This window comes from Excalfactoria chinensis, chromosome 10 (genome assembly GCF_039878825.1).
Source record: "Excalfactoria chinensis isolate bCotChi1 chromosome 10, bCotChi1.hap2, whole genome shotgun sequence".
Lineage (NCBI taxonomy): Eukaryota > Metazoa > Chordata > Aves > Galliformes > Phasianidae > Excalfactoria > Excalfactoria chinensis.
In genome coordinates, this window is record NC_092834.1 from 16,628,187 (window position 1) to 16,655,147 (window position 26,961).

General features: G+C 48.4%; 2 protein-coding genes across 10 annotated transcripts in view; one reads left to right on the plus strand and one right to left on the minus strand.

The window, feature by feature from the left end:
• The window catches only part of PEAK1 (pseudopodium enriched atypical kinase 1), an 86,606-nt gene extending 70,053 nt beyond the window's left edge, over nt 1–16,553 (minus strand). For 3 of the 5 annotated variants that reach the window (XM_072345081.1, XM_072345078.1, XM_072345082.1), the window contains exons 1-2: nt 16,405–16,553; nt 5,595–5,742 (exon numbers count right to left, since the gene is read on the minus strand). The gene's annotated coding sequence lies outside the window, so the exon portion shown is untranslated. Of the gene's footprint in view, nt 1–1,679; nt 2,015–5,594; nt 5,743–16,404 lie in introns of those variants that run through there. The other 2 variants (XM_072345079.1, XM_072345080.1) reach the window with 2 other exon arrangements.
• A 120-nt stretch (nt 16,554–16,673) lies between these two features.
• The window catches only part of HMG20A (high mobility group 20A), a 37,645-nt gene continuing 27,357 nt past the window's right edge, over nt 16,674–26,961 (plus strand). Inside the window, exons 1-3 of one of the 5 annotated variants that reach the window (XM_072345382.1) lie at nt 16,921–17,048; nt 17,642–17,751; nt 23,183–23,280. The gene's annotated coding sequence lies outside the window, so the exon portion shown is untranslated. Of the gene's footprint in view, nt 16,808–16,920; nt 17,049–17,641; nt 17,808–23,182; nt 23,281–26,961 lie in introns of those variants that run through there. The other 4 variants (XM_072345383.1, XM_072345381.1, XM_072345379.1 and 1 more) reach the window with 4 other exon arrangements.

The following is a 26,961-nucleotide window of genomic DNA, read 5'->3' on the forward strand; positions in this document are numbered from 1 at the left end:
AAACAACAACCAGTTTATTTGACAAGATTTCCTTCTGTTTCCTTTGTACACTGGATAAATAGGAAAGAGCAAAAAGGGACCCCGACAAGTGCTTTCCCTACAAGTGCTTTCCCTACGCTTTGCCCTGTTCCTGCTGCACAAAGCTCCCAACATTCTGAACAGCAGAGATCATTGTTTCAAACCTCCCAAACCCACACAAAAATGAGTTTCCCAAAGCTGGGGCAGCACCTGCAAAACACACGGCTAACAAACTCTGCCTGTGTTCTCCAGTGTTAAAAAGCAGATGTTTTTCCTCGCATTAACACCGCGTGCTTATGAAATGTTCAATTTAGCCTCTGTGCAAAGAAAGGAGCGAACACAATGGCTCCCTAAAGGCACAGCTTTGAGGTAGGAGGAGTGTGAGCTCAATTTCTTTCCCAAAACGCTGCAGAGAAAGACGAGAATGAACCAGCTTCCAGTTGTCATGCTCCTCATCTGCCTTGTCTATACATGGCTTCCCTCCAGACTCCTCTTACAGCGCAGCCCTCCGCTGTCCCTCCGACACGCACACTGCAGTCTGTGTGGTCTGCTTGGGCGAGTGCAGGGGAAGCTCGTTGGGTTTCAAATTGTTTTTTCCTTTGCAAGCCAGGATAGCAAAAGAAGGTCATTTCTTTTACAGAGCCCACAGGAATCTCGCAGCATTGCAAATATTTGTATTTGTGTGTGAAGATGGACGTTTGTGCGGGATGTGGTGGGGAAAATCAGGGTTGTATATTGGTTTATTTTGGGCAGGGGAAGATTGCTAGTTTCCTCACGGTGTTTGTTTTTTTGCTAGATTATTTTGCAAAACTGCCTATAGGATCGATTGCCTGCTACAGTTTGAGAAGATTGAGCTCGTGGAGCAGAACTAAGTCGTGACTGCAATTAGTCAACAGTACAAATTACCTAAAGGGGAAACAAAACCCGAGTCGTTTGGAGGTGGGAGGAAAAACAAATGAGTGCCACCGGTATATTGCAGTGGAAGAGAAGGAAACAGGCTGTGTTCAAATACACAGGGAAGGAGGGGGAAAAACAGGAAGAGGTATAAATAAGGGGCAGAGGAATGAATAGAATGAAGAGTGATTGGGTAACAGCGCCGAGGCAAAGCGGGCCATCTCGGGGAGATCTGATCTTGCATGCTATGAATTCTTCGGCGCAGGGCAGACAACAGCAGCACACAGCTTCACATTCAAAGCACGCCGTTTCTCTGAGCGTCACTGCTGAAAATAACTGCGCTTTAACCACATCCTACATTTTGTCACCAAAGCCACATTAAGCCTACAGACGTTTAGCAGTACTTGTACACAACCAACTACTGACTTTATATCTCCAAGTTTTTGTTTATCCACATAAAAGCAGAGGCGTACCAGCAAAACCCAGCAGTACAGGCAAATAATGCTTTCTCTCGTGACAAACTCAAGCAGACCACTGTTGTCTCCCCATCCAACTCTCCAAATGCTCTGCAGGTTTGCTCCCTGGGGTTCGATGACATGAGGAGCAGTGAATGGGCCGTTATAGCCCAAGAACACAACATCCAATGCCTGTTCTCCACTGTAGCCCCGTGAATTCATTTCTGCACCAACGAAGGGGCAAGAAATTGTGTAATGCTGATGGAAACACCGAGCCGGTGGCTCAGGAGACAAAGACAACATATTGCTTACCTTTCTCACAGCCGCTTGGCCACCTCGGTGCTGCTGACAGCCTTCTGTGTGGTTAAGTTCGCTGGGGTAAGCAGTCACTCAGCTGAGGAAGCACAACCCAACACATCCCCAGCTTTCCTGAGGCCCATTTCTTGACAGCTATGCCATTACGTGTGCTGCGTCCCTCCTTTGTGCTGGTATCAATGTTTGCGAGTAGGACTCCTCACCAAGCTAGTCAGGACTGCATGTTTACTGCTAAAACCTTCATCCTTCCCTGGGTTTACTTCTTGCTGCTCAAGCACGTTGAGTTTGGAGGAGGGCCCACAGGTGCTGGTGAGAAGGGAAGCAGCAGAAGCACACAGCTGGGGAGAGGAGGGAAGATGGAAGGAAGAAGGAGGCTTCTATTTTGGGATTAATTTAGGTGCTGTTTCATGACACAGCTGAGAAGAGGAAAGGAAATAAGATCTATAAAGAGAAAAGTACTGCTGCAGGGTAATTAAGACCAAGGAGTAAACATGCCAAATGGTGTTTGCCACACGACAACAAACAAATGTGAATCAGAACGTGAATCAGTGCTCGAGCAGAGGAAGGAATGTTTTCTCTGCTATTCAGGAAGCACTTCAATTGTTTGGAAAAGGTGTGAGTCATTAACTCCAGCATGTACAAGTGAGACATCCAAAGCTATAAATACCTGACATACTTCAAGGGCTCTCTGGAATGGAACAATGGAAATCTATACGTACTTTCTCAAACCTGCAGAAGCATGAAGCCACGCATCGTTTCACAGATTCTGATTTGTTGTGTTTAGGCTCTTCTGAATTGCACTACCCAAGCATGAAGAACCATAACCTTGAAGGGTCCAGTTTTCTTGCTTCTGACACTTAGGAGAGCTAAACAGCTATCCAGGGGATAGAAGCTGTGAGACACAAAGGCACGTATGCTAATTCAATGCAACACTCTACCTGTAGCTTACCAGAGCCATCAAGGAAAATTACCTTTCTGATGGCAACCATGAATCCCACGAGCAGCAATGTGTCATGTAATTCCTCCTCCACATTGATTTCATACCTGCCTGATGGAGCTCAGCACTAAGGAAGCTTCACTGCGATCCCACAACATCCATTTTTATGACAACTATAGGATTATTCGGGCTATAATATACTCAAGCTTTTTTCTTAAGCTGTTTGCAACTCCTAATAGATTTTATTCCTTTTAAATGCTGGTCAAACACTGGTCTGACTTTAACATCAGGAGTTTCCATTCCTGGCGTAAGGCCACAGCCATACCACACAGCATCAGTGCAATAAGGTTATCACGCCCTACAAAGGGCTTGGTTCCAAACCCACAGGCAGCCAATCAGACCCAACTTCTTCAGATATTCAGCTTTAACATTTTCCTCTAAGAAAGTCATCTAGTTTAGATTCTATAGGACTCCCATACGATCCTTCCAGAAAAACAATATGTTCTCTCCACATGGTTTTTCAAATTAATTGCTACGATGCTTTCTATCTTGAATGAAGACTCCAAAGAATGCAAGTGGACTACAGAAGATGATGCCCCAGGCACCTTGCAGAGAGGGATAAAACATCCCACCAGCCTGACGTTGCTTTTAAAACACCGTAGTCAGCACACACAACTTCACTAGCCAAGAAAGCAGCAGAATACAAGGAAATATCCCTTCCTTTGCTAACCAGTTGCATTAAATGCTGTCATCACTGACGGCAGGCTGTGAGCTGCTGCGCACTGTCTTACAGTGTTCTCAGATACTGAGCAGCTTTCTACATGCCTGATACAAAACCAAAGCTGCTTCAGAAGCCGAGCAACCTGAAGCAAAAATATTCAAACTTATTGCTTCAGAGCAAATAAATCAAGCAACACTGCAAAGCTCATCAATGAAAGTTTCTGCATGCCAGAGCTGCCCAGACTGCCATGTGATAACAGAACACACTGCAACTACAGCTGGGTTATCCATTGATATTTGTACACAGTCGCCAAGCTAAAGCTAACAATTTGTTCAAGTGAAAGATGCTCAGAGAGCATTTAACTGCTGTGCTCTCTGCCATTTATACATCTGATCCCGCTCACCACCCCTGGAAGCAGAAGCAAACTGCTGCTGTGCTGAGACCTGATGCAGTTGCCTTTGTGAAGTGTCTGAAGGACGGTGAGACTTAAACAGCTGCTGTGAAGTCACACGCTGAACCTGTGGCACATTTCATACAGCAGCTCTTTAATGCAGCGGCAATAAGAAGTGTGTTAAGTTTGCTTCACTTGCAAACAATCCAGGGTAACGGTAGAGCTTCCCACCCTGGAATCACAAATCACTTAACACCATGCAATTTAGTAAGAAGTGAGAGGATGTGGGATTTCCACAGCAGGGCCTCATCGGACTGCTGGGCCAGTGAGCCATCCTCTGTCATCTCCCTGAGAGCACATCTTGAGCTAAAACGCATGAACTGCAGAAGTTAAATAGGCAACAGAACACACACACAAAGAAACTCATCCAAACGTCTATGAGAAATGCCCCCTCATTCAAATGATGTCCCCTTAACTCGAGTAATGCTCAGAAAAAACAGCTGCAGAAACCTATCAGAGCTCATCCCACCTGCCTCCCTCCGTGGGGCTGAATTCAGCAGCATCTGCCAACTTCCACGGACAGAAGAGAATCTGTTTACCAACTCATAGACACCAATTGGACGCACATCCAACCCAACTGACCGCATTTGGCAAATGTGACAGGTTTCCCTACCACCTCTTGTATTCTATCAAGAGCCAGCTTCGCATTTTCTTACAATTAAGAAACGGCCCACCTTAACACATCTCCACACCTCCGAGCACATCTTCCTGTTTTCCAAGTATTTTTGAAAGATCACTTCAACCACAACATGTTTAATCCTTAATTCCACGTTTATGTACTTGATTTTGCTACCAACAGTGCTTTAATTGGCTTCCTTATATTTGAGATAGAGATGCCACCACCTCCAGGGCCCCTGTTCCAACATCCAACCATCTTCACAGCCAAGAATTTCCCCCTTAAGGCTCATAAAAACTTCTTCTTTGCAGTCTGTGTTCTTTACTTCTCATCCTCTCACACACCCGGGAACAGCTGTGATATCCCCCTCTCCCCTTCCCAAGCCCCCAGAGCATCTCATGGACACCACAGCCCAGCCCTCAGACACTTTGCTAGGCGGCCTATGCTGAGCTCTGGCAGCTCCCACCCTGCTAAGCACAGCCTGGATTGCAGGTGAGCCCACGATCCCAGTCAAGTGCCAAACAGGAGGCCAAACATGCTGCTAAACTGCTGGCTCCCTTCTGCTACCAGAGGACAGCCATAAATGCAATCTCCTTGAACGTAGCTGTACTGAAGATAGTTATTCAGAGCAATTTGTAACTCTGTGGCTGAAGTGCTAGGAACACAAACTGTAGGGCTGGTTAGCCATGGCTTTCAAACTTAGCTTTGCACCCTAAAGGTGGTTGGGTATAACACTGTGGGTTCTACCACAAGAGTCTATCCAACATTTTTCCCCCAGAGGGTGGTGACGCACTGGAACAGGTTGCCCAAGGAGGCTGTGGATGCCCCGTCCCTGCAGGCATTCAAGGCCAGGCTGGATGTGGCTCTGGGCAGCCTGGGCTGCTGGTTGGCGACCCTGCACACAGCAGGGGGTTGGAACCAGATGAGCATTGTGGGCCTTTTCAACCCAGGCCATTGCATGTTTCTATGATCTCTCTCAACCCAACTGTTCATCCAACTGTTGCAGTCTCTGTATAAACAAATCCAAACAACCATTCCATAGGTTGTGACGTACTTTACATATCCCAGTCATGCTCCCATTTGCATGGCACTGCTCTTGTCAGCGCTGACACTGCTGTCAACACTGGCAGCACAAAAGCAAGGCCTTCAATGCCTGGGACAGCACAAAGCAAGAGGCAGCAATGTACCTGGTAGCTGGGTTTGTGCAGGACGGGCACAGCGGCGGTGGCACAGCCGGCTGCCCTTCGCTCAGTGCTGCAGCTCCTGCCTTCAAGAAGCAGGGTCATAGATTTTCCCAGTGCACCCACGATGCGTGTTGTCTCACATCACAGTCACCTGAGGAATGGAAAGCACACAGCATTCAGGAGCTGGCAGAAGGTACTGGGCAAGAAGTAAAAACTCGCTCATGTCAGGTGGAGCGGTTTACTGAGCTGCTGTGTTCAGGCTGGATATCAAGAAAGACTCCTCTGAAAGAGCAGTGATACACCGGCATGGGCTGCCCTGAGCTGTGGTGGGGTCAGGAGGTGCTCAGGAACCACAGAAACATGGCACTGAGGGACAAGGTCAGTGCACGCAATGGGGGTGGGTTGGACTGGATGATTTTGAAGGTCTTTTCCAACCTTAATGGCTCTATAAGCCTTGACAGATCTTATTTTCAGGTAGCAAACAGCCTCACTTCCAGCAATGGTAGCAGTAAGAGATACACTACGGTCAGCAAGTCACCACAGACTTTTGGGAACACATCGGTGCCTCGGGCTCTCAGCTTTGCCCCGCTCCATTTTTCTTTCATCTCGGTAAATTATTCATCTTATTAGTTCAAGTTTTATCTTTTGATCGAGCTTTTGTAATACAGAATTTGGAAATGAGGTTCTTAGAGGGACAAGAGCTGTCAGCTGGTAACCCATATCAGATCAAACCCAACAAAGTGGTTTTTAGGACAAGTCGGAGCCAAAGCTGGAACTTCAGAGCGTACGTGCAAAGTATTATTCTCTACAAACCACAGTGTTGACATTACAAGGGAAGAAAACTGAGGAGAGATCCTATCTTCTGAGCCCTCGCTCCAATTGCTTTGTAATTCACCCATCCTCAGCTTCCCCAAAGAGACAGCAGTCTGGAATGGCAGCAGCTTGCGGATTTCAGAGCACTAAGGGAAAAACGGGAAGTAAAGACAGCACTGCAACCACATCCCCGGGGGGCACAGAAACATTCAGAGGTATTTTAAAGGGCTCGGTGACTTCATAGAGCTTTTTCAGATATGAAACAGGGGTCAATGTGAAATTATCTACGATGTCGGCAGTGGTTTCCCTCAGCAAACTTTTCTCAAAGTAATTGCCAGATATAAGATTCCAGTACTTCTGAGATGGTATCTGGTAGTTCTTAATTTACTCCAGCTTCTCGCCTTTGAAGCAATTCTGTCCCGGTGCCTAATTTCCATTTTACACATCCTATAATTGCGTTTGTCCTTCTGTCCTTGCAAGCCGACTTCTGAAAGATTCCCATCATTAACATGTCTACAAAGGACAAACCAAATCACACCCTTTCCAGGTCCTTCAGCTGAGACAAAACTATTACAATAATCATCTTCCTTGCATGCTTTGGAAAGTTGGAAGTTGCTCCTGTAGGAGAAGCCATAGGCTCAGGCACATGTGCCAGGAGGGAGGGATGCTCAGCAGAGGCTTCAGGCCCTCCACCTGCAAGTCCTCAGTTGTGTGACTTGCTCCTCTCTTCACCTGCTGTCTATTCTTGGCCATATTTTAATTGCTACCATCTCCCTTTATGTATTTGGGAACTATTCCTTGTTGGCTCTTTCCACAAACATACTGTTCCTAGAATTCCCTACTAAGATCTCTAACCATTTTACTTCAGCCCATCTACAAGCCCATATTTTTCTCTTCTTTTCTTAAAGGGCAATGCACGACCCTTTCTATCCAGGAACGCCGACAGGCCAACCTGTTACACAGACACCAGTTAAGTCCTCCCCAGGACAAAAACCCCCGAGGAATCCCACTGAGCTGAGCTGTGTCCATTGCATTGTGCAGACTCCTCTGTCCACAGAGGTATAAATAGTGCCCACAGCTGTGCACTGCACTTGGACATTCACTGCCTCGCCAACCTCACCGCCACCACAGGCTGTGCAGACAGCACTGCAGGGTAAGTGAAACTGAAAAGGGAGCCTCTATTGCGTCTTATCTCCGTTCTTACAATTAGCAACTTTCCCAACCCCGCTGTCTCTCCGTTTCCAAGGTTACGAGTGAGGCACGACAAAGGCAGGAAGAAAACCCAGGCATTTTTTGGCTCCCAACTTTGCTCCTTTTGCTGTTCAGCCATCTTCCCTTCCTACACTGCAGGCTTCGCTCTCAATTCAGACACTTCAGCCTGTCGTTCTGCCGATTCCAGTCCGTTTTGCTAACCTGGATTTGTTCATTCCTTGCTACATCCCCTCGGCAATCACGAGGGAAACCAGGAGGGAAACCAGGCCCCGACCGGCTCTAGCTGAGGAAAGGACAAGCACCTATAAAAGAAAGTTAAACCAAACTATTCCTAAACGCATGCAAATGACGTGAGGGGAGACAGGAAACCACATCTGAAGTGCAAATCAAACCCATTGTTTTCCTTCGTTCCTGACCAAAAAAAAAGACTCTGGAAAACGCCTCCCCCCCCCTCTCCCCCGAATCTCTTTGTTCCCCGCAGAAGGAGCCAGGCAGGCTCGGAACCCGGCTCTGTCCCTCCTCTGCAGGGCGGTGCTGACGTCTCCCTGCCCTCCTCCCTCCAGCGGGATCGCAGTTTGCCAGCCTTGGCAGCCAGCGCTGTATTGAAAATAGAACCGAATCCCAAAATGCGATTTGGCAGCAGCTGCTGAGGCGCTCACTAAGTCTGCTTCCCCTCTTTTCCACTTCCCTTCGCCCGTTCTAATCTCAGGCAGAAAAGCTCTCGGACCTCTTGCAGGGCAACCGTTTGCAGGGCAACCGCTTGCAGGGCAACCGCAGGCGCAGCCAGCAGCAGACAAAGAGCCCCGAGCGTGCCAGCTTGTACACACCGTGGCAGATGAGGGCACGGACCCGGCGTTGCGGGCAGCTGCTCTCACCCTCACGTGCTGCAGGGGCACCCAGCCTGCAGCAGGGGGTGGAACTCAGTGAGCTTTAAGGTCTTTTCCAACCCAATTCATTCCACGGTTCTGTATTGTACAGATATTCACAGAGAGCACACAGAGCATCCTCTCACATGGGGTGAGAGGGGCAGACACGTGAGATCACTGCTTTAAGGGACCTGCATCTCTGACAGCCCCAACTTCTCACTAGGAAGCACTGTGCACAAATTAAACCATCTGAAACACCACGTGAAAGCAGAGATGGAAACATCCCTCTTGTTCAAAGAGCAGAGGGTAGCACACACCTCCTCCCTCCTCCCCTCTATGCATTAAGCTCCAGAGTTTGTACCAGGCAGCCCTGGCCATCAGCACCAGAAGGCCCATCTCACAGACCCACAGTGCCCATAAGCCACTCAGCCCAAAGCAGGAGAACCACTGTGGGTTCCTGCTCAGGGAAAAGCCCCATAAGGCGACCAAGTGGGGAGCTGAGGCCTGTCAGCTTTTCCTGAAAGACCTTTAAAGCTCTCAGTGAGTCACACTGGCCCACACAGCAACGCGGCACATTGCTCCCACTTGCCCTCCTCAAAGCGCACTGTGCTCTCTCAGTATGGATATGCCATAGACATGCCAAGTCTGTGAGCGAGCCTGAATCGCAGCACTACTTCTCTGTAAGCTTTTCAACCCAACGAGACCTCAATCAGGCTGCTGTAAGACAGCCAGGCCTGCAAAACCTGATGCAGATTCAGAAATAGATCCCTGTGATGAAGTATTAGCCAGATTAGAGCACTGTAGATGCAGCACAGAGAGCCCCGCTTCCCCAGTGCAGGATAAGCTGACAGCTTGCATGGCCTGGATGGGAACTGCTGCACTGAAGTTACACAAAGCATCGGCTGAATGCACGGAGCTCTTCTAACGGGGATCGCTGCTGCTGACACCACTTTGCCTTTTTTATTGCTGTTATTCCCATCTCATTCAGCTCCATGAACGAGAACGCGTGCATTGTCCAAGCGTTTGTCACAGTCAGCATTCTGTTTGGTATGAGAACATCATGCCCTACTTTATAAGTTCAGTACATTTTTCAACCAGCGTATGTTTTTGGGATGGCTGTTTCATTCTCATCTGTGTAGCTGTGAACACCAGAGGACCCCAGCACATCCCGCATTTACTCCAGGCATTCCCCTCCTATCTTAAAATGGAAACTCCTGATCAAACCTGAAGAATAAGCACCAAACTGAGCACGGCCCCTGCTTCCAAGACTTCCCTGTCGCTGAACACTGCAGCATTTAATTCCCAACATGACTCCCAGCTCACGTGCTAACTGGAAGCATTCAGACATGAGCAAAGTAAATACTAATCAGCAGGTCTGGCTGCAAGCTCCTGGACTGCAGCGCAGCTCTTCCAGCCAAGGCAGAAGTATTTGACCAGCAAAACCCATTGTTGCTCAGAGCTGAGCCCACCATGTGACCAGCACGTGTTTTGACAGCAAGTAAAACAAAAGATGATGATACCAAGGCTGCAAATGGCCAAACCTAGCAGGCCAGGATACACCTCTACTTATACTTTATAAGACCATGAAGCTTCACCATTGGAACTGAAGACTGAAACCTCTCACAACAGAAGCAGTAGCAGCCCAGTTGCTGGGATCATGATACATTCCCACTCTGTATTATGGCAACTAGAACAACACTGCTGTCGGGCAGCAAAGTGAACAAGACCATGGCAGTGTTCTGGGTCTAATTTTAAACCCCGAATACCTGCCTCCAGGCAAGCTTTTCATTCTCTTCTTTGTTAAAGCAGCGACTGAGGAAGTAGCTGTTTGATCGCTGATGTCTTCAGCTGATTTCTAAAGCCATTTCCACCAGTTATCCAGACAGTTTGCTACTCAGACTCCCTTCCAAGCTGCGGGGACTGCAGGCCTGCAGAGCTGGAGACGGGAGAACTGCAGGGTCTGACAGGGCTACAGGCAGCAAATATTTCACTAAAACCCAAATAAAAACTGAGCTCATGCTCCGAACTTTAAAAACAAAGATTAGGTAATAAAGAGCACAGAGCTCAAGAAAGCTGCTCATCTGAAAAATATGCAAAACAACTGCAGAAAAGTGATTAATTCCAACATTTTAAAGAGGCAGAAGAGCAAAAAGCTGCCTCTGCTGCTGCTGAGTACAGCTCTCCCAGGAGGAGCCATGTCCTGTGGGTCCCAGCAGCCGTGGTCAGACACATCGCTCCTGCTGGGGCTGCACCAAGCAGCAGGGCTGGGTGACACCAAGCCCTCACCTCTGCCTCTCATACAGACATATCTCAATCTATTTCTTACACCAAAAGCCGGGCTTTAAAATTGAGTGATAATACCTGGAATATCGATGATCACATTCCTTTGGCTCGCTGGATATTCCCCCTGTTCTGGAATGGCACCGCTGCGTGCACCTCAAGGGCACCAAAGCAATGAGCTAACCAATGCTCCTCGCCAGCCTGAGACGGGCACCTTGTGAAACAGGACTGCCTGTCCTCCTCAGAATACAAATGCAGGCTTGGTTCATCCCGCAAACCCACAAGCACAGTTTCCTTTTTGTGGTCTAAACTTGCCCAGAAAACCGCAGCCAAGAACAACCCAAGCACCTCCAAGAAGAACTGTCAGAGCTCTGAGATAAAAGCTTGGCAGGCTGATGACTGCACACACATCTCTCACACCAGTCCTGCACTGGTCAGCCCCAGCAGGATATGGGATGGCACGCACAAAGGGCAGCTCACTGTGCATCATCCACCCAATAGAAATGTCACATGAACACCTTCCATCTTCCCGGCAGAACACTGACATTGCTGGGAGAGCTCACAGGAAAACAGGGACAGAAAAGAAAGCTTGAAGCACTGAGCAAAACCATCCAAGCTAAAGGCAGTGGGGACCTACGGGTGTCGGGTACAGATACATTTATGGGAGAGAACTAAATAAGCATTACAGTAAATTACGGCTATTGGCTCACATGCACCACAAGGAAACACAACGAGCTGTTAGGTGATAGCAGGACTGCTCCCATCCCACTGAAATGCGGGTTGGAATGGATAAGCATCTCACTCATGAAACCCAATGGGGACAAACCCAAGAAGTTGCATTATTACGCAGAGAGAACTACTTTGGTACAAGGCTGTGCTGATTCATGTTCCTCTCTAGACCAACCTAAGTAATACTTGAAAGCTTATGAAATCTCAGTCCCTTCCACGGAGAGCCCTGGCGGTTGCTCTGGAACCTTTTATAAAGCAGTAACACAGCCCCTTTCCATCATCTCATCCACGAGGGCTGAGCAGAGCCCTCTCCGATAACCCACGCAGGTTATCTTTCCCAACATGTTCCTGAACAACGCAGTTTCTCAGGCTGAGTGTAGCTTCAGAAGGAACGTCACTGCTATCTCTGCTGCTCAGGAATGGCGCTGCTGATTTACATTGATAAACAAAGATAACGCACAGCAATGAAGTCCATCTGCAAAGGACAAGAAAAGCCTGCAATGTTAACGCTGTTCTGTGCTTCAGAGAGAAAAAGCAAGCCTGTAAAGCACAAAGGGCGAGCAGCAGGCTTTGTTTGTTTGTTTGTTTGCTTTTTAAATGCAGCACTTCTTGCTATTTATACGATGCAATTTACAACGACTTGCAGTACTGATTGTAAGAGCGTATTTACTGAACGCCAGGACCAATCAGAGAGGAACCTGCAGCTGCTCTCTGAAAACAACTGCACAGACAGGCAAAACAATCCAACACCTCTCCCATTCCAGCAGGCAGAAACACGGTGCTAAAGGCCCAGACTGCAGGAGAACACGCGGTGACTGAGGCTCCAGCACTGCTGTGGGATCTTTTACCTCCCCACCACCTCACCTTGTACCTGCTGAGCTGCGCCTGAAGGCTTCTCATGGCAACTGTTACCAACAGCATACAGCTCCTGCTGTGAGTGGGTGCTTCCCATCCCAGAGCACAGCACTGCTGATGCGCAGCGCTACAGGAGGCCGCCTGGGAAAGGCTCTGCTCCCACCCATGGAAGTGCTGCAGCAGAGCAGCACTGCGGGGCAGCTCAGAGGGCAGGGTGAGCAGCCCCATGGTGGATACAGCTGCATACTGCAGGTCTGCCTGTCTTGGTGGTATGAAAGACTCTGGCTGGGTGAACCCACGGGCATAGGAGCAATTCAGGTCATGGCAAGCCTAGTCCTAACATGCCTCTGCTTTCCAAGCTGCCCAAGCAACCTTCCCAAGCCAGAGGTGGTGACCTTGAAACACCCGTTTGCTCATTCCAAGAAGGCCTGCCCTACCACCTGTACAATAATTGCAATCAAAAGACATGTCACCTTGAGCAGCCCAGCAAGTCTGAGTCTTTCTCGCAAATAATCTGACATTGTAGCCCTTGCAACAAATCACAACAGCCCCAAACAGCCCCAATATAAAAGCATTGTGTTACAGATAAGAAGCTCCAAGACGGTCAACCTTCATGCCTTGGATGTGCTCTTACTGCCCAGCCCGGCCAGCACGTGGCACCGGCCAGCTGCATGGACAGTGCCTGCATCCCCCACATGCTGTGCATCTCCACTGCCCATCAGTTCTCCTCTCTCCCTGCCTCTGAAGATGGAACATCTACAGTTTACAACACAAAAGTCATGGAAATAAACTACCTCCTCCAAGCACCATTCCTAACAGCACGAGTCACGCTCCTTAACCATACAGTTACAGACCAGCTCTGACACCGGAGAGCATTGTGCAATCTGTTTTTAAGTAAAAAAATACCCAGTTCAGTGCAGGGAAGCACAGAGCAAACGGAAAACCAATTACACATGAATTATTCCTCCGCAGAAAACTTCTGCACTAACGTTTATTCTCTCTGAGATTTGTGTGAAACCTCAAAGTTTCTTAAAGGAAAAGCCTTTGCAGAGAGGAGCAGAGATTTGTTGGGCTTCCCCACCAGCACAAAGGTTCCTCTGCAGCTGATAAGGAACCAACAGGAGGCAGAGAGAAAGGACAGGTCTGTCCAGGGAAAAAAAAGCAGCCAGAAAACCAATAACCACAGCAGGATGCATCCAGCACAAGGGCTGTAAGATGTTCAAGTGTTTCCATTATTTCAGAAGGGCCTGGTTTGGAATTTACTGGCTGCTAATGGGGAGGGTTATATATTTCCCCTTTTTAAGTTGTTCTTCCTCTTTGCTGTGTTGAAAACCACCGCCACGAAAACCACCAGAAAGGGCATAGATGGACCAAGAAGCAAAGGAACAACGCTGCCTGACAGCCTATTCAGCAGCCCACGAGACAGCAAGAGCATCAGTGATGCGTGCAGAAACTTCCCTCAGGAGCTCCAAAGTCAACGCAGAAGGTTGTCTGAACTTGATCACGCTAATAGCAAACCAATGCCTTCTAAATGAACACGACGGCTTTTTGACAGGAGGAGCCTTGGAGCTGGATGACTGCACCTCAATGTGCACACACAGCATTCCAGGCCATTTCCCACCTGGCTCCTCGGATGAGCTCAGTACGGCGGCCTGATAACTACAGGCATCCATTCAGGAAAGGAGACCTTCAGGCTCAGAACCACACCTGTTAAAAGGATTGATGGAAACATTTTAACCATGAATCTCTCTCCCCGTCTGCACTCCTATAGAGCCTCTGTTAAGAACCACAGCAACCCGGCTGTGCCGGAGCACCAAAGAGATGGCCTTTATCTGCTAAATGCTGTGTTTGTCGCAGCATTTCCTAAACCAGCAACATCTTTATAAAGGAAGGATGTCACCCCTTAGCAGCACACTGACCTGCTGCCTCAGACAAGGTGTTACCAAAACAAGCACTGCAGAAGCCCGCAGCGTGAGGCCTGCCATCACTTCTATCTGTTTACTGTGATTCCAAGAGCCTCGCTACACGCACCTCTGAAACCAGCAGCGAGGGCAGCAGGATGGCTTTTCTTACTCTCTTATTGCTACTTTTCTTACCCTCTTACTGCTACTTTTCTTACCCTCTTACTGCTACTTTTCTTACCCTCTTACTGCTACTGTAACTGATGCAAAAGCACCCCCGTTACAGCACTAGGTCTGCTGGGTGCATTTCTAAGTGCCTGGCATCATCATCTGCCATCCTGTTGCTCACAGAACGGTCTGGCTTGGAAGGCAGCTTTAAGATCACCCTGTTCCATCCCCTGCTGTAGGCAGGTGCAGCTCTCCAGCCCAGGTTGCTCAAAGCCCCATCCAACCTTGGCCTGAAGTGCTTCCAGGGAGGGAGCATCCACAGCCCCTCTGGGCAACCTGTGCCAGTGTCCCACCGCCCTCACAGCAAAGAATGTCTTCCTAATATCTAATCTAAACCCACCCTCTTGCAGTTTAAACACCCACAGTGCAGCAGTTGCCTCTATCCACACCTCCCAGCCATCTGAAAGCCGCTCAGTCCACTTGCAGAGATACAGGGAAAGAGATTGCTTCAGTGACTCAGCCACTCATCTTCAGCAAAAGGAAGACTGGCGTTTTACTCACACGGTCCATAATCTCTGCTGATGACCTGCAGTAACCAAAAGGAAGCACGCAGGCTACCATGCTAAACCACAACTTATTGGAACAGCAGCTCGAGGTACCGGACAACTGATTGGCACTGCTGGCACGTAAAAGCAAGAGCTTCGTCCTTGTCACTTCACAAACAGCAAAGCTCTCGCCTCCTTCTCCACTTTAACAGCCTCGTTCCGCTTCGCAGCCTGTATTTTTCCACTCTAAACTTCAAGTGACGGTAACAGCAATCCCACGTTGTTGTGCCACTACCACATGAAACAGCAGAGCATAAATCCCTCTCCCCCCCATGTTACCTGATGGGGCTGTGGAGTGAATGTGGCCGCACTGATGGCTCCTGGCTGCTGCCGTCAGCCATGAGATGCCACACGTGGCTTGCAGTTAACTTGACATTATTCCTCTGAACTTCACTTTAACTAATAAACCAGGCCGTGACTTACTGATTGCCGCTGTCCTATCGCAAGTAGGTTACAAACATCTGGATCTATCACACCAATAGCAGCACGAGAACAGTCTTGTTTCCCTGGTCAAGCATTCTCTTTACCATCTCTTTCCACACCACACATGAGCACATCCTCACGATGCCCACGGCAGCACAGCAGCTCACATCGCCATACCACGCGTTGGGCCACGACCCCGGCTGCAGAGCAGGGGGCGCTGGGGGGGATGCTGTGAAGCAGGGATGGAAAGGAGGCTGGCAGCAGCCGGTGAGCACCTCTGGGCCATCCCAGCAGCCCCGGGCTGCTGATCCCAGGCCTGGGGAGAGGCAGGTCTGACAGGCACACGATGTAAAAGGGAAACGACTGCTGGGGTGAAACCGGCCCCAAACTGGGTTTGTTTCGGGCACCGGTAGGAGGAAGAAAGCAGCGACCGCGAGTGGGAAAACTGTCCTTCTGTTCTGACCGCAGGAAAAAGGACATTCAACAGGAAAAAGGAAAGGAGAGACCCGGGATCGTTAACCCAGGAACGAGGCAGGGGAGGCACGATCGTTAGTCCGACACGCATCTCCTCACACCGGGGCTGCCCCGGGAAGGGCGCAGAGGCCGAGCGGCGCACCGCCGTTGGGGCGTCCCGGCGCGGGGCAGCGGAGCGCGGCCGGCCGCACACACGGCGGGGACGAAGGCGGGGATGAAGGCGGGCATCGGCCGCGCAGCAGCCCGGAACAAAAGGCACGAGCCGCCGCCGCCCGGACGCAACTTCGCTCCGAGCGCCCCGCCGGGTGCCGCCTGCCGCCCCGCGCCGTTCTCCGCCCGCGGACGGAGCGCCTCAGCCGGCGCCGCTCACACGCACCTCCCGCCTCACCGCCGCCCCCCCCCTCCCGCGGCCCCCGGTCGGGGCCCCGCCGAGGAAACCCGACCCCGCGGCGCCCCCCCAGCCCACAGGGCGGCCCTCACACCGCACCTGACGGGGACTCCCGGCCCCACGGCGCCTCCCGAGTGCGGCGGCTGCGAGGAGGACCCGCTGCGGGCGGGCGGCCGGCGGGCCGCGCTGCGCCGAGTCCCGGGACGGGCTGCGAGCGCCGCGCCCGCGCGCAACACCAACTCCGGCCGCCGCCGGCCGCGGCACGGCCACGCCCCCCTCGCGCGCGGAGGGGCGGGGCGGCCCCGCCCTCCGCGGCAGCCCATTGGCTGGGGAGGGGAGAAGGGGCGGGGCGAGGCCTCGGGCGCGCGCCGGGCCCTTGGCGGGGGAAGACTACGCGTCCCGGCGTGCACCGCGCGCGGCGCGCGGCTCCTGGCTTTAAAGCCGAGAGTCTCCGCGCGAAAGGTAATTGTGTCGTTCCGCCCGCGCGGAAAAAGTAGTCCCGGTGCGTAGTTTGTCCTTCTGCTCCGAGGCGGCGGAAAGGGGAGGGGAAGGGAGAAGAAGCACTGATGGGGTCGGCCGGCGCGCTTCCAGCCCGGGCTCTCTTTCGGGCTTCTCCGGGTAGCGCTGCGGTGAGGCGCGGAGAGATCCGCGCTGGAGGAGGCGCGGTGATGCGGCTCTGTGAGGGACGCGGCGGCAGCGGCGCGGGGCCGAGGGGACGCGCAGTGCCGGGCCGAGCCCCGCAGGTCAGTGCGGAGGGCCGCGGGCCTGCTCTGCCCCATCACCGCCCGGGGCGGCCCGGAGCGCAGTGGCGAGTCGGGGGCGGCGTGCCGGGACCGGCCTGCCCGGCCTGCTCGCGGCTTCGGGCCTGCGGAGGGCTGTGGCTCGCGTGGGGCTGAGCGCTCGGCGCGCGTCTTCGTCCTCATCGCCTTCGCGTCTCTTCTTATTGATAAAAGACGGCGGTTCCCCGCGGCTCCATCGTTCTCATTACCCGTTACTTTATTACGTTCCCCTCAGTAGTCCCTTGTGGAGCAGGGTGCTCGGCCTGCCGCCCTCCCTGTCCTCCAGCTCGGTCAAAATAGAGAAACTACAGTGTGTGACTGAACTCCGCTGTTCCCAGCATCAATCTAATCTTTTTATTTCGCCTGCTTGTGGTGTGGTCCGTAGCTGACAGGTGCTCGTTCTGTGGGTGAGAGCGAGCCCCGTTTCCAGAGGAATGCTTTGCCTACAGCATGGGCTTCAGCTCTGTGCATGTCAGACTGTTAGAAGGTGACTTACACCAACTCCTGTGCTTTGCAGCGCAGGGTTTCTAAATGCCTTCCATCTTCTGTTCTTGCAGGACACGTTCCCTCGGCGGGCACAGCTGTGTCTGATGGCCAGGGCTGCACAGTGAGCTGAGGTGTGCTGAGCCCCACAGAGCTCCCGGACTGCTGAGTGGAAGCAGTGAGGGTGAGCTGAGTTGCTGCTCTATACTCACCTGGCAGAGTTATTCCTCGTGTCCCAGTGTAAGCTGATACAAGTTGCTGAGCTCTTGCTGCCCATCCTGCCCTCCCCAGGTTGTGTCTGGAGGATCTTTACTCCCTCCCACCTGAAGCATGCATGGAACTGTGCTGGCTTTTGTAGCTTTGAGGCATGTGTTATGGGGGACGCACCAGTACTAAAACAACACAGGTGGAGAAGCTGTGCTTACAGCCATGGAGACACCTCTCAGAGGGAGGGGTAACACTGTACCAGTCTGTTCTGTAATAATGTGATTGTTGGGGTGTACTTGTTTGTTAATGGTCTTTTATAAGGATTGATGTGCTTGTCTGAAGAGTGGTGTGCATTAATACCTGACTTGTAGGGACAGCCCTGAGGTTGGGTGTTGTGTTTCTGAAGGCTGCTTATGAAAGGTTTGATAGCAACAAGTTTTGGGGAGCTGGAGCCGGACTGGCCTACCTTTGTGTGAAGCCTTCGCTCAGGTTATGAGATGGGAGCAGTTGAGGGTTAGGAGAAAGCAAATGGAGCAGCAGAACTGAGTGCTGGGTGTTATTAGGAGATCTTCATTATTCCTTGACCTTACTTCCCCAAATGCATTTGAAACAGAGCTCGTCTTTCACAAATGATGCTAAGAGCATTCCTAGTAAAGGAACTTAATCAGGAAAAAACGTTAAATGGAAGCGGCGTTGTCTTCAAACAGGCTTATTACAGATTTTCATTACAGGAACAGATGATTCTGCTCTCCTCTGCAGGATGCTGGCTTTAGCTGGATGATTTCAGGTTTGGGGGCCAGGCAGCTTGCATGGCTTAGAATAAATAAGAAAAAGAACTGTTGTTGTACTTTGCTGTTGCTGAGATTCTTGTGGGCTGGGTTGTTTTGCAGGTACGTGAGAACCTGAGACTCGGGGATGTTCTGTTATTGAGGCTGTGATAAATGATGTGGACAGCTGACACCCTTAACCTGTATTCACAAATTGCTATTGCATGAAAATTAGAAGAGTTGCTCCAGTCAAAAGGCTGAGTGACATGATGTTATGTTACCATTGGCAACAGTGTGTGAAGTACATCCTCAAGAGAATGAGGATAGTATAGTGAAAGTGTCTGTTATTAACTGGATTCAAGTGGTGTAGGACTGATGGAATTTGTTTCTGACTTGTTCTGGTTTTTATTCCTCTGCTGTTGAATGCAGAAGAATTCATGGCAGTTCAGTGCCTTCCTGTCTGCTCTCCTTCCATTGGTGTCTTCAACTCTGCAAAGTTCATATCTTTAATTATTCTGTGCTATCCAGGGGATTGTTTGTGGCCAAAAGAAACTTGTGATCAAGTATTAATAATCACCTTTCAAAATAAGGCATCTGCAGTATTTGTTAGGACTTCAAATAGCTGTTGGTGTGTCTGGTTTGGGCTTCGTGATGTTCTGAAGGAGCCAGAGCCAGTGAGTCTCAGCTGCTGGTACTCTGTGGTGCCAGTACTCCTGTAGGCTTTGACAAGGTATTTCAACAGCTGATGGAAGGGATTTTATGTAGGTGCTGGACTAGCTAAGGAATTTGTTCAAGCTGGAAACCAAACATTTGCATGAGCACAGAGCTGGGAGTGATGAGTGGTAAGGCCCACGGCTTAACTCACATAAAGCTGCTCGAGGTGCTGGATAGGAGGAAGTACAGGACTTGCAGTCAATACTGACATGATAAACAGTTGCTAAAAGTCCAGTTGGGTTATCCTGATGTTTATCTGACTGTGGAGCAGATGAGGGGATTTCTCTGTCAGGAAAGAATTCATCCACTGAATGGCATTGAGTTGCTGTCACTTTGGCCCCCTAAAGCAGCATTCTGGTTTGAGAGGAGGCTGTGTGGTTTGCAGGAGATACCAGACAGTCCTCCTTGGTGCTGCTGGCTGCAATGTGAAGCTGAACTGCCTGCGGATAATCAGCTACTCAATGAAACAGTTACCCAGCTTGTCCCCTGCACCTGGAAGCTGTCCCAGCATGTACAGGGTGTGAGGGATATGTATCTACACACAAGGTTAAAGAATGACCAGTGAGTATTGTTTCTTTATACGCTGAGATCTAAGTATGTGTATAAACTTGCAGTGCACTTACTCGCTTTAGTTAGATGGGTTCTCAGTGTTAAATGAATGGTGGTCAGTAGAGTTGAATTATCTGAAGAGAGATAAGTCACATGGAATTAACTAGTGTTTTTGTGGATTATTTAGCTTGGAGTTCCCTTGGTTGCTGTTTGAAAGCCATGGGGATAAGATGGGATAAGATGGCGCAATGATTTTAAGCTCTGGTGTAGTGTTTGCTGAAAGTGAGGCATGTGAGTGGATGTAAGAACAAACTGTCTGTTCCACTTGTGTAAGAGCAGGCCATGTAACCACCTCACAGTTATGACTCTGGGGTCATTGTTATTTGTTGATCCAAAGCTGGATGTGATTGAGTGAAATGAAGAGCATCCCACACTAGTGCTCAGAAGATGTGGTGTCTGGCATCATGATTAGGAAAGTCAAGTGTCAGTCTCCATAGCTGGAAGAGCAGAGGAGAGAAAGAGCCGTGACACAACAAGTTCTGGTAATAGCATGGGAATATACAACAGAAAAACAGATCAGCATCAAGCCAAGTATTGGAAACAGTAAACTGTGAATCTTCTTTCACGCTTTTAACTCTGGAGTTTGCTAACATTGCATGTCTGCTATGGAGGTGGGTGGGGAAGTGTTCCCAGCACGGGGTAAATGGTGCACCAAGGTAGGAGGAAGTGTATGTATTAAATATGTTTTAGTGGTGCTTTTTAATACTACTACTACAGTGGTGCAGTGGTCCTTTTCTACTTCTCCACAGCCTATTGTTCTTTAAGAACACACATCTCCTTGTATTTGTTTTCACATATCCAGGGTGTTGGCAAGGACATCTGCTGCTGCCAAAAGGATGGAAATTCAGAATTCAGGAGTTAATCTTGGAAGATATTCCATATATTCCACGTGAAGCTACCACTGCATTGGATACATGAGTGTCTTGGAGTCTCTAACTATGTTTAGAGACTATTTTTAAGTGCTCTTAAGTTCTTCTGTAGGGTGTATATTGTAATGAGCGACTTCTACATTGGTTCTTGCTTCTTGCATCTCAGTGTTTGTGATCGTTGCAATAAAGGAGGGCTCTTAAACAGCATCTGAAGGTCTGCAGTTCCAAGCAGTTAACCCAGGAATAACTTGTCAGGCTTCGTGGAGGTGGTGGAGCACTACATGATACCATGTGCTCACTTTATCTGCTGGAGTTGAAACTTCACCAGGTGTGAAGGTGTTCTTCATCTGTGCCTGGGTAGCAGTGCAGCTATCTAGAAGTGTGGCGTAGTGGGTTCTTGTCAGCCCTGGCATCCAGTTTATTTCTGTGGCAGGTAACCATGTGAAAGGCTTTAGGAGCAGACCGCTGGCTCAGGCTGTGTTACTGCAGTGTGCTTAGCTGGAATTGCACATCTTACACTATGGCTGAAATGGAGCTGAGACAACCAGTATTTGCCTGTATTCTCTCTGTTTTGCTACATGGGAATGAATTTGTCTTTAACTATTCTTCTGCTCAGTTTAATTAAGGTAGAAAAGTAAGTATTATGCAATTCATATAAGATATGAAGAAGCAATGTCATAAATATCCCTTGCTAGAAAAATAATCAGAATCTGTGGGATTTCGAGCTCTCTATTTCCAGACTCGTGGGAAAGAATCTCATCTTTCATTAGCAGAATAAATGTTTAGCTTCACATCAGAAGGAAAAAAACCTGAAAATGTCAAGTCAGCTTATGAGATAATCCTAATTTTTTTTCTGGTATTCAGATTTCCTCCCACTTATGACTATTTTAGGGCCCTCAGTGACTGGAATCTTTTCCAGTGTTCTTCATTTTTGACATCACTTGAGTTGGAGGGGGATAGGAGCCAAATCTCAGGCCATGGAGTTACAGAAATGTAGGTCAGTATTGGCTGTGCTACTTGCATCCTTCCTTCGTGCCAGCTGTCGTGCTTACTTGGTGCTTTGCTGAACCATTTCACCTGATGTCAACTAAAAACATCAACGCAAAGCTATTGTTTCTTTAGCATGCTAATACACAGACACTGTCTAGTGACCAGAGCTCTGCCCATCTGAAGATGCTGTGATTGAAGTAGCTGGTAGTTAAATAGGTATGGACTCATCTCTCCTATGGCAGTGGAAGACTGCTGTTTGTTCCTTCTACACCTGGTTTCTCTTTGCTTGGGCTCAAAGCTCTCAAAGACAGGCTGCTAACAGGGAGAGTCCAGCTAGCAAGAACTGTTGGTATCTGGGGGTGGCTCATGTAAATTCATACGAGTGTTTACCATTGGTAGAAGTGGGAGGTTTCATATGCACTCTTTATTTTTATAAGCTCAGGTGTTTGAGCTCTGAGTCTTTTCAGGTATGGAGCTGAGATGGTAGAAGATACCCAGCTTCTATTCTTTCCTGCTCTTCTCCCAAAGGAAAGAGTTGCAAGGTTAGAAAAACAATGAAAAGCCCAGGCATGGCCACAGGCAGGTGAGAAGGAAGAAGCCTCTGTGGTTCAGTAGTCTTGTACCCTGCCCTTAAATCTCATTTGTATCCAAATACAGGAAGGTTCAGAAGGAGGCCTGAAATTTTTGTGTTCTGCTGAAACTAAATGTGGAAGAAAAATCATATCTCTTTAATCTCAGAATATGGGGGAAATGGAAGGGAGAATAAAAGCTTCCGAATTTGTGATTCCTGAATTTTTAAATGCCAGTTTGGAGTCCCACGTAGAGCCTGATTTATTCTGCTTTCTGGAATGCAATGTTCTTGGGCAAAATGGCATCAATTTGAAACTAGTTGATGACTTGCTGTCATTGTGTTCTGAGAACTAGTTACAGGTGTGTGTTCAGTGTGAAAGTGATTGGAGGAGATGCATTTGTTCAACTTCTCAAAAGGATAAGTTTATCAGATCACAAAGGGTTACTGAGAAGACATGTATCAGAAGCATGTAGGAAACAGCTGCTTACAAGAAACTCTGCAGCATTTTCCTGAGGGTTGTTCCTATACTGCTGTTATTGGGAAGAGTATTGTGTGTATTGATATGCAAATAGTGCACAGAAAGGGGTTACATCTCCTTATTGGTGAGTGGGAAGACAGAAGAGATTGGGAATTTTTTGTATTTTCTGTTTATTCAGAAAGACAAAATTTCAGCTTTTATCGCAGCATCTTATTATAAACTTCTGAGAGTTATGTAGACAGAACTCTTTTTTCTTCATTGATGTGAAAGTGTTTAATCTCTACTCTGAGGTCAGTAACATTAATCAGATAAGTGTCTATAATTGACTTCTTAGTGAGGCATTTATTAATGCCTTTTAAAACATAGCATGCAGTACTCTGTAGCTGTGTCACATTGTTCTTTCCTCCCAGCTCGGGTGACTGCTGAGAGAGGACAGCGCAGTGCTGAGCAGCAGGACGCTGGTACCACAGCCTTGCAGCAGTGTGTTATCAGAAGGCTGCTGAGAAAGGTACAGCGGTGAGCTGAGAGTTTACAGTAGGAACTGTATCAGTCATACCTATGGTTTTGAGACCTGGAATGTGTCTGCTTCTGAACTTGCTCAGTGGCATCTCTTTAGTTCAGCTGCATTTGTATAACATCATAATTGAAAATATATGAATTGGAGGAATTAAAGGCTTTTGCAAATCAGAGTAATAAGTTTTCTGGCATTTACTTGTATTTCTACTGCTAAATAGCTTAGTGTTTAAAAGATAAATGAAGCACCAAGTAATCATCCCAAATAAGCCAGACAGTACATCAGCAAAAGCTGACAAGGAATTAGGCAATTGATCTTTGAGGGAACAGGGAGAGAATGACAAATCAGTGAACCAGCTGACAAATCAGTTGCTTTTTGGATGGTGAGCGTATAGGAAGTGTAGCCACTCTTGTGTTCAATGCAGGGGCAAACTGTGATTTGTAACTAGTTTTGACCAGAAATTCAGAGATTATGGGAGGTTTGTGGGAACCCACAAGGAGGTGATGCCACATGGAACAGAAGTGATAGAGCTGAAAGAACTTGTATAGAAGAGAGGAAGCAGAAAGGCTGACAGGATTTGTTTCAAGCCATAGTGAGAAATGAAGGCATCAGATGGTGGTTCTTGCTGCAAACATGAATTTACCTAATTGTTGCTGTCTCTCAGTCACTAGCTGAAGCATTTCATTATTAAATTACCTCTTTGAGGTTACCGTGTGGCCAGGCAGGTCATTGCTGAAAGAACTGAGAAAGATTTAGATTCCATGGGTTCTTTCTTTCAGTGAGTTCTCACTACCCTGTCTCTGGTCTCTGCTGTGTTTCCTTAATGTGGATAGGCATACCTCAAGCACATGAGCCGCTCTCTCTCATGCCAGCAGTTGCTCTTGGTCTGCACTGCTGTGCTTGTACAGAGGAAATAGCAGTTATTCACATAGGGCCTGCACCTTGCTGTGAAGGTGGCTGAACGCTACCTGTGGCGTGAGCTTTAATTTGTGAGCCTTGATTCAGCTTTGGCTCTTTAGTTCTTGATACAGCAGGGACTGTCAGAATTGCAGGGGGTTGGAAGGGACAGATAGGTCGGCATTCAGATGGGTCTTGAATATCCCCATTGAAGGAGACTCCACCACCCCTCTGGGCAGCCTGTTCCAGTGCTCTGTCACCCTCACCATAAAGAAGTTCTTCATGTTAGTACAAAACTTACCGCGTTCAAGTTTGAGGCCTTTGCTCCTTGTTCTTTCACTGCACATCACTGTGAAGAGCCTGGCCTCATCCATTTGCTGCTCTTTTCAGATTTAAGTTCCTACTGTCATGCACATGTAGCCTCTTGTGAGGCTAGAAATGAAAACTTACATGCAGTGAGGAACTTGATGTTACGGCACCTTGTTCTTGGCCCCTCAGTTGTCATCTCTATAATCTTGTAGAATTATATGCAGTTTGCTATGCTTTGTCTTCCACTTGAAGGGCAGTGAGTGCTGAACAAGTGGGCTAATTAGCAGAGTAGCAATCACAGCAACCCTGAGTTAATCTTTTCATTTGTTGGAAGAAAGTTAATTAAAACTGCTGCTGAATTAAGCCTACTTGAAATCTCTGAAATTTGGGTTCTGTGTAGTGAGCCTAACATATAAGTCCTTCTGAAGTGGCAGCTTGCCATTATTTTCTACAGTGCATTGAAATGGTTTAAATAGTGGTAAGTACTTTTACTCAGAATGGAGGCCAAGTCTGAGCTGAATGGTGGGGGAGGGAGGCAGCCTTTGTGTGGGGTGGTGTGATAGTCAGAGTCCTACTGGAGCTCCCATTACTGGAGACAAGGTCCTGCTTTTCTCATTAAGGTGCTCTCCGAATTATTCTTGTTAATAGCTGAATCAAGTGAACGCTTGCTGTAGTTGTGTGCTTTCCATCTGTGGAATGCTACTGGAGGAATTGTTTAGTCAAGGCTGGAGGAGGTGTTACATCATAGAATGTCCCAAATTGGAAGAGACCTGTAAGGATCACTGAGTCTACCTCCTGGCTCCATGTATTGCCTGATACTCTTCTCAGTCCTTGTGGCCATTGGAAAGAATGTTTTCAGCTGCTTCCAGATGCTGTTTTCTACTCCTCACAGTGTCTCTCATAAGAACAAGCAGTGTTTATTGCTGCAGTGGCCTGAAAGCCATCAATGAGGATGGTAAACTTGCTGGTTTGCTCTTGTGTTGACCAGAAACTTTGAGCTGGGCTGCCTGCCCTGGTGGTCTGAGATTCAGTGCTTTTTTTCTAGAGCATATTCGTTGTTCTAAGGATCAGAATATTTTCCACATGAAGTCTTAACTCTGAATGATAATAAGCTTGAAAAGAAGCGATACTTGAGATCTTAAAAGCAAAACCAGGAAATATAGCATAAGGACATATTAGTTACTGTGTGAGTGGAAAACTCACAGCGGTGAACAAGAACTGGATTAGAACATGTTGTCATCCATAAAGTATTTCTGGAGGTGCTTTGAGTTCGGGCTTTTCTCATGCTGTTCCCTTTTTGTTCCTATGGAACTGGGTGGGGCTGGCCAGTGAAGAAGTGTGGTGACTGACACATGGCTTTGCTCATTAATGGTTTGCTGGGTGGGTCTTAGCAAAATGACTTGGAATCTGCCGAATTTTCTTCTGTGGCTGAGAGGTATGCATTTATATGTACAAAGTGGGATTATGAGGTAGAACTGGAAAGTGCTGCTGAGAAGCATTTTGAACAGGCGTGTGAGCAAGGTGGTGCTGAGTGAGACATGGGTACTTGAGCAGAGTACAGTTTCAGTGGGAAGTAGATGGAAGTGTCTGCTTCTTGCTTAGTAACTGTTACGCTCCTACTGTCCAAAAATCCCATTTTCACGGGCTGAAGTTTAGAAGAGCTTGGCTTATTGGTATAGTTTGAAGCAATAAGCTTCCCCTTTTAGGTATCATTTACATTCTGAAGGACAAGACTTGGTATGTTATGCTGTGGATGGGAGATGAGCAGCATTGCTCTGTTGTTTCCCAGGGCTCTGCACATTGCAGCCTGCTTCTGAAGGTTTGCTCTCTGCTGCATTTATGGAGCTGTGGCAGAGGTGGACAGCCTGCTGGGAGAGCTGAGTGCTTGTTGGGATAGGACTGGGGAGCATATTTGGGTGTTTTGTTACTAAAAGCCAAGCTCATTTTAGATGCAGACTGAACCTGCAGGATTCTTCTTGGCAGGATTACCATAGAATGTCAGAATGCCATATGCATGTTTTTTCTATGGTTATACATAGATGACCCTTTCTGGAGGTCAGGAAGCAGTTCCAGGGTGGGAATTAGCCTTTCTGGACAACTGCTAAAGACTAGGGAAGCCAAATTTCCATTACAGCAACAAATGTTTAATTTCAGGAAGTCTGCAAGCTCAAATGTGGTTGTTAAAGCATTGATGAAAGTGTAATGCTTTCTACTTTTACAATTGTAATGTTGAAAATGCAGTGTCATGCTTTTCCTGGGATATGCAGGGAGGAGTAAAAGTACAGCTGAGAATGCTTTTTGGGAGTCGCCCTTTCTAAATGAGATGGGAGTGCTGGTGGCTGGAAGGACAATTGTCTAACCCAACTGCAAAGCTCCTGAACTAATGCTTGGGATTAAATGTGGTGACAGATCTTCAGGTAATTGCTGTGCTCACTCCTACCAGGCTGCAAAAGACAACCAAGGGGAGGA